The sequence below is a fragment of the Sarcophilus harrisii genome, chromosome 1 (assembly GCF_902635505.1).
Source record: "Sarcophilus harrisii chromosome 1, mSarHar1.11, whole genome shotgun sequence".
Taxonomy (NCBI): Eukaryota; Metazoa; Chordata; class Mammalia; order Dasyuromorphia; family Dasyuridae; genus Sarcophilus; species Sarcophilus harrisii.
Window position 1 is genome coordinate 299,405,561 of NC_045426.1, and position 9,601 is coordinate 299,415,161.

Consider the following 9,601-nt stretch of genomic DNA (forward strand, 5'->3'; position numbering starts at 1 on the left):
TGTGGCCAGGAATCTGGGTTCCATTTGAACTCAGGTCTTCCCAACTCTAGAGCCAGCATTATCCTCTGGACCAACCAATTGCCTCTATTGTTTTATGGGATCCTCTTTTTTGTCTCCGTTGGTTGGGCCTTTCCCTTAAGTTTGCTATACTAAAGGATCAGATTTGGGCAGCTCAGACCTAGAAAGCACAAAGAGGAGCAATGAAAGTTTCAAAGAGATAAATCTCAACTTCTTATAAGGAAAGATTAGATAATTTGAAACTGTTCCTTTGGGAGGCTGAATAACTACTTGACTTGTGAATTTCTTCTAAGCCCTGGCTACAAAATACTCCCCACCCATACCATCTAACTTCACCTCTATTCTGCCTGTTGTCACAATTGATTTGGGGCAAAAGAAGTCAAGTAGAAATCTTAGCGTTTAGAGAGGCATTCAAGCCCTAAAAGTCCCCCTCCCCAAAATGGTATATTTAAAGAAATCTTGTTCAGGTAGAAGGAAAATACTGCAAGTAATAGAAATGGAAACATTTATTTAAAATACCCAATTTTAATGTTTAAAACTTCACATTAGAAAAAGTTTTAAAAACTTAGATGAAGTTTAAATCTAACATTACAGGATATACCAAACTGAAGGTGATATTTCTTCACTCTATACTGCTTCTCTGGTGAGCAGCAGATGTGGTATTGATGGTGGCAGGTTCAGTATGTCTTAATTTAGCTAAGCTCAATTTAGCTTTCATCACTTAACTTAGTAATGAAAAGGATCCGTGGAAAGTGAAAACTAGGTGAAATGCTTCAGGAAAACCGACAAAAGTAACGAGAAGGCAGAGATAAAACATGAATTCTTACGATGATAAATCTAAATGGGATTTCCTTTTAAGGGAGGAAGCTGAGAGATCACATGGAGGAAAACAATTAGGAATTCACCTTGTAGGAAAGCAGATTCTATGGAAAATAGAGATGAAGGTGACTCCTTGGCCATTAAATCACCCCAGAAAATGACACACACACAAAAAGTTCATCACAGGAAAGATGATAAAAGAGAAAGCTGGGTCTCCCAGTCAATTAGCAAGATGAAGCCTGCCAGGGTGAAAAAAGAATGAGTACATGAGCTGGGACAAAGACATTGGGAGGCGCAGGATAAAGCTTGATAGGAATGGGAAAGGCAGAAAAGGAGGGAGATGGCTTGAGAACATTTCAGGAGGAAGAGGGATCATCATGAGCAGCAGCTCCAGAAAGAAGGTGAGGGAGCAGAAGGAAAGAGGAAGGTAATAGAAGGAATGGGAGAGACCTTTGAAAAGAGGCACTAGAAGAGGTTTCTGCTCATCACAGATCAGTGCAAGAGGACTAAAGGTCATGGCAGAAAGCCACTTGAAAGAGAGAAACTCAGAAAGAATACCCTTTTCAGATTGATGAGCTGTCTGCAGTATTAAGAAGACCTTTTAGGTGAGCCCTCATCAGCAGAATGAATATCTGGCTCTGAAGAGGAAAAAGCAGCAGTGAGGAATCAGGAGACAGGAAGTAATTCTGAGGTGTCTGAGTAGTCTGCTGAAGAAGAAATAAGAAGAGCAGGAGAATGGAAACTCTTTATATTGTCAAGCTTTGACTGAAATTTGAGAGACAGAGGGAGATACTTCCATCTAATACCATGGGAGAAGGAGATTACATCTCAACTCTCTAGCCTTGTCTCTCACTGAGCTGAGACAGGGGCTTCCCAAATACTTGCCTGCCCTCCAGGATTATCAGAGTATAGAGGAATCCTAGAGTCTGAACAGGAATGAAGAAGGCACATATACTGTGGAATACAAAGCAAAGGATTACAAAGACTGATAAAAATAACATCTCTGAAATGATTATCTCTCCTTAGGGAAAATCAACAGCATCCTGAAAGTTCAGCACCCAAACACTGTCACTGTCCAGGAGATTGTGATAAAATCTGCATCATGAATTATGTGGAGAATGATCTTAGGAGCTTCCTGTAGACAATGAAGCAGCCCTTCCTTCCACAGGAAGTGAAGGTACTGATGGTCCAGCTTCTGTGAGGATGAAGCATCTTCATGACAACTGGATCCTTCACCAGGAGCTGAAGACTTCCAACCTGCTCTTCAATAGGCAATTTAAAAGTTGGTGATTTGGTGTTAGCCAGAGAATATAGTTCTTCATCAAAAACTTACATGGTAGTGCTGGTGACCCCGAGGTACCACACCCCAGAGATATTATTCAGAGCCAATATCTCACTGCAGCAAATGTGGTTGGTGAGCTGGTTGTATTTGCAGAGTTAAGTGCCTCCGTTTCCAAGAAAATTAAAGATTGACTAGATACACTTAAGTTTTTAAGGACCTGGGAACTCCAAGTGAGAATTGGCCTGGGCACAATGACATTCCAGCAATGATGAAAGTAAGTTTTATAGCCCATCTCCATGATAACTTGCAGAAAAGATTTGGGGTCCTTCACTCTGAAGATGGATTTAAACTGAAAAACAAGTTATTGACCTACTTTTTGGCTGGGGGAACAATGCAGAAGAAGGCCTGATGCAAGAGTATTTCTGAGAAACCCTTCTTTCCTTTGTTCCTTCCCTATTTCCCATGGAACCAGCCAAGAGTGAGCAGCAGAGAAGACTGGCAACAGTACCAGTCTCCCCTCCAACCTCCCACCCTGTTCTGCAGAAGAAAGACTTGGTTATAGTCATGTAGGTGACAGTGATCTCAAAGACATCTGCTTCCATCTTACCGTCACCACTAATCAGGGAGCATCTGGCTCTGGCCCAAGGTTTAGCCTCATGTTTCATACTTTATACCAGGGCACAGAGCACAGCAAACCCTGCCCGAGCTGAACCATAGCTAGGAAAATGTGTGGAAGGACTGGAGAACATGAAAATGAATATAATACTTATTGGGACTCCCATCCTCTCAACAACTCTATTTCCCTACCTTTCCCCTCCTCAAAGCAGCACCTTCTCTATTGTATTTTTTATCTGTTTCTTCATTCTAGGAATCAGTGGAATCTTTATGTTTTATGTTTTCAAGCCTTAGTTTAAGTGAATAACTAGATCCACTTCCTGAAAGCAGGCCAAGTAGCTCTGGTTTGATTCTAGTTCTATACAAAGTTCTATACGTTCATTCCAGTTCTATACAGTTCTATACATTCCTGCAAACTTAACCACAGTGAAGATTTTTGTATATTTATATTGTCATTAGATTTTAAAATGTACAAATTGCTAAACCTCAGTAGTAGACCTTTCAGGAACAGAGGTTGGGGCTAAATTCTCTAGCGCGATAGAGGGTTGGTTTCGATTCTGCCTTTGGGCTGCATGTTGGGCTCTATTCCTTCTGGAAGACACGCGAGCTCTATTTTGCCTTCTGGTAGAGGTATGATCTCTATTCCATCGGTCTTCCCTTGTATTGAGCTCCACTAGTCTCAAAGGTCTCAACAGTACCACATGGTCAATGACAATCACTAGCATTATTCCAACACTCACAAGTGAGAAGCCAATGCTATAAAAAGTTAGTCCCACTGTGGAGTATTGAGGAAAGTAGCCAGAAGCAGCAAATGCTGAAATAAAAATTCCAATTATAAAGACTATTGTTCCCACTACTATAAAGACAATTGGTTTTTTGAATTTGGTCACCCAAGATTCTTCCGATTGCTCTTGAGAAGCAAGAGGTGGAGAACCAGCGACATCCATGTCTTCTAAGGACTTTATTTTCCTAATAACAGGGTGAACTTTACACCTGGGGAGAAAAAAATTCAAGAAGTCATGATTTTTTTTTTTTGTCTAGAAGATTTTTCCTCTAATTGGTAATTATTATACTTCTTGCTGGAAGACATTTGACTTCTCTACCACCAACTTGAATGGAATTAATCACATTTATACATTCCATCTGGGATTTTTCTTTTCTGGACTGCAGCACTGAGAAATTTGTAATTACTCTTATTTTCAGAGTTTATATGAGGATGCTGACAATAAGAAGAAACACACTAATGAATACCTAATTCACCAATTCTTTTTCACTGTATCTTTAAAAAAAAAAAACTAATTATTTTGAGGGGAAACTACTCCCAACTAAGTCATTCTCAAAAAATTAGGGCCTTTTTTGGGGAAGGGAAAAGGTAACCATTTAATTATCAATATACTAATAAAGCTGTAGGAAGGATGGATTTTATACCTCTATTGTAATTAATGTAGTTGTTAAATATGATCACAGATTAGGTGCTAAGTATATTTTAACACCTAGTCACTCTTAAATATGACCTTCTCTGGCTGAGAGAAAAGGAAGTCAATATTATTGGACAGAAAAATGATAGACTTTTAAACATCTTTCTGAGAGTATAGTCAATCTCCTCAGGTTCTACTTTAAGTGAGGGTCCTTTCTTGACTGATTAAACTTCTCTTTCTAACTTCCTCAAGATATTCTGTCTCACATCCTAAAAATGATTCTTTGGGCATGGCTGTATTTTTCCCCCATATATTCAATCAACCCTATCTATGATTTAAGGTCAGGGTTTTTCAGCCTTTATAGAATCAAAATATGTCACTTCTTGGCTTTTGGGACAATAAGATATATAGTATATAAGTAAACTTTTTGACAGTGTATAACTTAGTTAACAGTTTCTTCTATTATAACTCATTTGTGAAACTTGTCAGTCATTATGTAACATCTTGAATTAGGTAGCTCATCATAACGGAAAGGGATTGCAGAAAGAGAACCAGAAATCTAGTGTTTTATTCTCAGCTGATAGTCTCCATAGGGTTAGCTTCTGCCTACACCAGTGGTGTAATGCTAGAAGTTTAGCTAAGGCTCTCTCTGTCCAAAGTATTTCTAAGTTCATAAATCTCCAATCATGATGGAAATCCATTTTTTAAATGTTTGGAAAATTAGTTCAGTTGCATAAAATAAAGATTAGCAGCAAAATAAAGACAGAATAATTGGTGAGAAAGTTGAAAAAAAATCTAGGAAGTTAATTAGGAAGTGGAGGCAGACTAAAAAGAAAAGAAACCCAAACACTCCTCCCTCAGTTTGAGTTTTCCTGGGAGAAAAAATTCCTTTCTTGAGGGTAAAGCAATATGACCTCCATACTAAAGCAGTTCAGGAGCTAATCTGTCTTAAAGGCCCATTATAAATGGATCCCTAGAGTCCCCAGCATAGGATACTTGGAACCCCACAATTCTAGCAGACAATAAGATCAATGTAAATAATCTTGGAGCTTGGTTTTCTGCCTTGTAGATTTGAGAAGAAAAGTGGTATGGGTAGGAGTGAAAGAAAGATCATAGGAAAAAAGTGAGTCATTCAAAAGCAACTGTATTTTCTGTAATCAACAATTTAAGGAATAGAACAACCTTACTTCCTTCTAACCTCTAGCATCTTCTATGAGCCAGAATAAAGAAGTAGCAAAGCCACTGTGTTATTGGGCTGTTGAAGGTTTTAAGCTGAGAATTCATTTGGATCTAGTTTGACAGATTCACTTTTTCTACTATTTGAAAGTAAAGTACCTTCCAATCAAAAGTAGTTCTGTGACAGGGATCCTAAAGTCCCTAGGTGGCTTAGGACAGAGTTGTGATCTTGGAATCATAATGCTCAAGTTTAAATACAGCCTTAGGCCTGTCATCTCTGTCTGCCTCTCAGCTGCTTCATCTATAAAATGGGGATTATAATAAAAATCTACCTGCTATGACTGTTATAAACATATATATGGTCGAGTTATTTTTCACTCATATCTGACTCTTTGAGCTAATATGGAGGTTTCTTGGCAAAGTTACTAAAGTATTTTACTATTTCCTCCCTTCCTCAATTTGCAGATGAAGAAACTGAGGAAAATAGAGTTGAGTGACCTGGCCTATGTCAAATAGAAAAATGTTTAAAAGCAGATTTGAACTCAAGAAGGTGATTCTTCCCAATTTAAGTCTGGGTACTCCATCCATTATATCAGCTAGTTCCCTGAATATATATATATATATATATATATATATATATATATATATATGTATCAAGACAAATAAAAACTGACTGCATTAGACAAGGAATATGATGTTTCCATGATGCTTTTATCCATTCCCATGATATCACTCTTTCCTTTGATGCAGGACACTTTTTAGAACTGTCCAGAAGACTGGGCTGCTTTGGGAGGCAATTGATTCTCTGCCAGCCTATACTGTAGATCTTTAAGCACAGACTTGATGGCTGCTTGTAGAAAGGAAAAAGAACAAATTCCCTTTGTGCCTGGGAATAGACTAGATGGCCATCAGGATACTTTCCATCTCTGAAGTTCTGGTGTTCCTTCAGCCTCTTCCTAGAATCAGTCCTAGTCCAAAGTCTCCACTTGGGGGTCTTACCTCACATAGCACAGGACAAAAAGATGCTCATTCACACCCCCTCCTCACCCACCCTTTCACTTGACTATTATTGTTAGTAGCCCTATTCTGACACCAGTCAGCCATATTCATGATCTCCTAATAATCTTCTATTCTCTTCTGTCTCAGGAACTGATTGAGCTACCTCTATAGAATCTCTTAACCAGCACTTGTTCTCTGCTTCTACAATAGCCCACCCTATTTCTCTTCTATCCTAGATCAGTGGGGGGTTTCAACTCAACCATATAGAAAGATCCCTGGGATGAGGGACATATGTTGACTTCATTACATTTCAGTCTGACTCAAGTACACTGGAGACCTCTGTCCTAAAGACAATCGTCAAGCTGCCTAACTGGACATCCTCCTGTCATCAACTCTGTATTGCCATCCTTTCTTCAAACTATTGCCCAAGTTATATGCCCATTGCACTGCTGCAATCATGCCATTCCTTCACACAAAAGCCTCAAAAGCCTCATATTCCTCTACAATCTACTTTTCCTTTTTGAAATATTTTACATATTAGCTAAGATATCTAACAAGGATCTGTCTCTATGCTTGGGGTCATTGTTTCCAAATCTGGAATGGATTTTGCTTTCTCCCACATTCTAGTGAAATCCCTTTCCCTTCTTCAAAGGGGAACTTTGCTATCACTACTTCCTTGAAGGAGATTTTCCCGACTTAAGGACTTATACCTCAAGTTTGTCACAGTGTTTTCCCTGACACTCTTTGCTTTTTCTTCTCTATTCTTCTGCCTGAGAAGGGTTAGTCTAGTCTATGTCTTTCTTCCTTTACTGTTCAGGCTATCAAAGACCAGGGTTGTTTTATTTATCACTCCCTTCCCAGGGACTTGAAAACAGAAGGTGCTTAGTATTTATGGAATTGATTCAGCACTGTAAAAGAAGCCAAACTGAAGCCTAAGTCAGCTACAAGCAGAAAATTTATTTTCCCTTTAAGTGTCATTTATAACTGGTGGTTACAATGATTAAATAAGTTCGGCATCTGAGTCTTAAACTTTAAATGAAAACACTGTCATATAGTAGGGAAAAGACTCTGGTCCCTCATCTGATATCCAAATCATGGAAGGAAAAAATGAATATTCCCTTTGGAAAGCACGCATGTTAAAGGGATCTCAATTTTACTAGTTACTACAACAGTATTTTTTTCACTTTTAGTATTTAGTATTAGTATTAATAGTATTTTAACTAGTTAGTACAGTAGTTAGTATTATTTTATCAAAGTTAGTATGATAGATTTATCCATCCTAGGATCCTGAAAATAACCAAGGCACCCATTCCCAGTTCATTTAAAGTCAGTCTGGAAACTCTTTTTGTCTGAATCATTTACAGAAAGAGACATCCTCATTCAGGCAGAAAATAGGACATCAATATCATAATCCAGGTAGACTTTGGAAGGAGGGGGGGGAAAAAGTTATACCTCTTGGAAGAAGAAGAATGCAAAACAGGTGGGAACTTGTCTTCTTTTTATTGTCAGTAGGAAACTGTTGGCAAGGAGAAGGGCAATTTTTGAGGAATAGCAAGCATCATTCAGGATATGCAAAAAAAAAAAAAAAAAAAAAGAAAAAAGAAAAAAGAAAAAAAGAAAGAAAGAAAGAAAAGAAAAGAAAAAGTTGCAAGTCAGCTCAATCTAAAAGCCACAACATTCTAACTGTTGCTGGGATGGAACAGCAAGAGAAAGCAGAAAAACATAGTAGAAACAATGTGTTCATTTATGAAAGAATCTCAAGTTGCACTTACCTGGCTTATTTTCTGGAGGTGACTGGGTGATAAAAAGTCTAGGATCCAAGAGAGCAATCAGATATCTTATGAAACAACCAACCAGCCCAAAGAAAGCTACCCTCTTTAGTAGGTCTTGCATTTTCCTGTTTCTTTTATAAGAGACAATCCTGATTAGATAATTGGAATATCATGGATCCTTGGGTGAAATCTCTTGAAAGAACAAGCAGATATTTTCTTGAATTAAGCCAATGATTTAAGTCTTCAACTGGCAACTGATGAAGGAACTCTTCTCAAGTACATGACTAAGAAAACAGGTGTCAACTTTCTACCTAGCAACTAATTATGAAAGACTTTATACATAAATTGACAAATTGAAAAACCCTTTCTGTGTATGGATTGACTTTCAGTAAGAACTAAAGATGTTCTTCCAATAAATCTTGGGGACAAGGTTCAGAGAAAGAAGCTGCTGAAAACACTGTCATGGTCTTTCCTAACTCCCTAAATTAGAAGCTCTATGATACCTCTCTAATTGTGGTTATTTTTCAAATTCCATTTCATTTTTTTCAATTCTCAATTCTCTTCTCCATCCATTGTAGGGCAGGTAGGACTCTAAATCTGTTGCAAACATTGATATTTATCCAAAACAAAAACAAATTCTTGCAGTGCCCTGTTAAGAAGAAAAGGAAGAAATAAAAGAAGGAAGGAAGGAAGGAAAGAAGGAAGGGAGGGAGGGAAGGAAGGAGGGAGGGAAGGAAAGAAGGAAAGGAGGGAGGGAAGGAAGGAAGGGAGGGAAGGAAGGGAAGGAGGGAAGGAGAGAAAGAAATTAAGCTTCAAGGTAATTTTGAGTCCATCATTTCTCTATCTGTGGTAGATAGATACTTCATTGTGAGTCTTGGAGCTAGGCTTAGTCATTGAATTGTTCACAATTCTTATGTCTTCCAAAGTTCATTATCTTTACAATATGGTGATTACTGTACAAATTATTCTCCTGGTTCTGTTAACTTACCTGCATCAATTCATAGAAGTCTTTCCAGGTTTTTCTGAAACTATTCTCTTCATCTTAAAGCACTATGCTATTCCATCACATTTACATGCCTTCCTTGTTCAGCTATTCCCCCATTTGATATTCCCCATTAGTATTTCATTCTTTGCCCCCTCAAAAAAAAGGCTACATTTTTCTATATTTTGGTTTCTTTCCTCTTTCTTTGATCAATTTGAGGTACAGATTTAGCAATGGTATCACTAGATCAAAGGATATCCACTGTTTAAATGCTTATTGGGCATACTTCGAAATTGCTTTTCAGAATAACTAAATCATTTCAAAACTCTGCAATATACTTCTTTTCTTACAGTCTTTCCAGTATTTGTCATTTTCCTTTTCTTTTTTTTTTTGTCATCTTATCCAATCTGAATACTTTGAGGTACTACTTTAAAGTTGCTTTAATTTAAATTTCTATAATTATTAGATTTGAGCATTATTTCATATGTCTAATGAAAGCATGGATTTCTGCCTCTGAAAA

General features: G+C 37.8%; 2 pseudogenes; both read left to right on the plus strand.

Moving 5' to 3' along the window:
- Positions 1–587: 587 nt before the first annotated feature.
- Positions 588–2,282, plus strand: LOC116420455 (annotated as a pseudogene).
- Positions 1,641–3,546, plus strand: LOC100933713 (annotated as a pseudogene).
- The last annotated feature ends 6,055 nt before the right edge of the window (positions 3,547–9,601 follow it).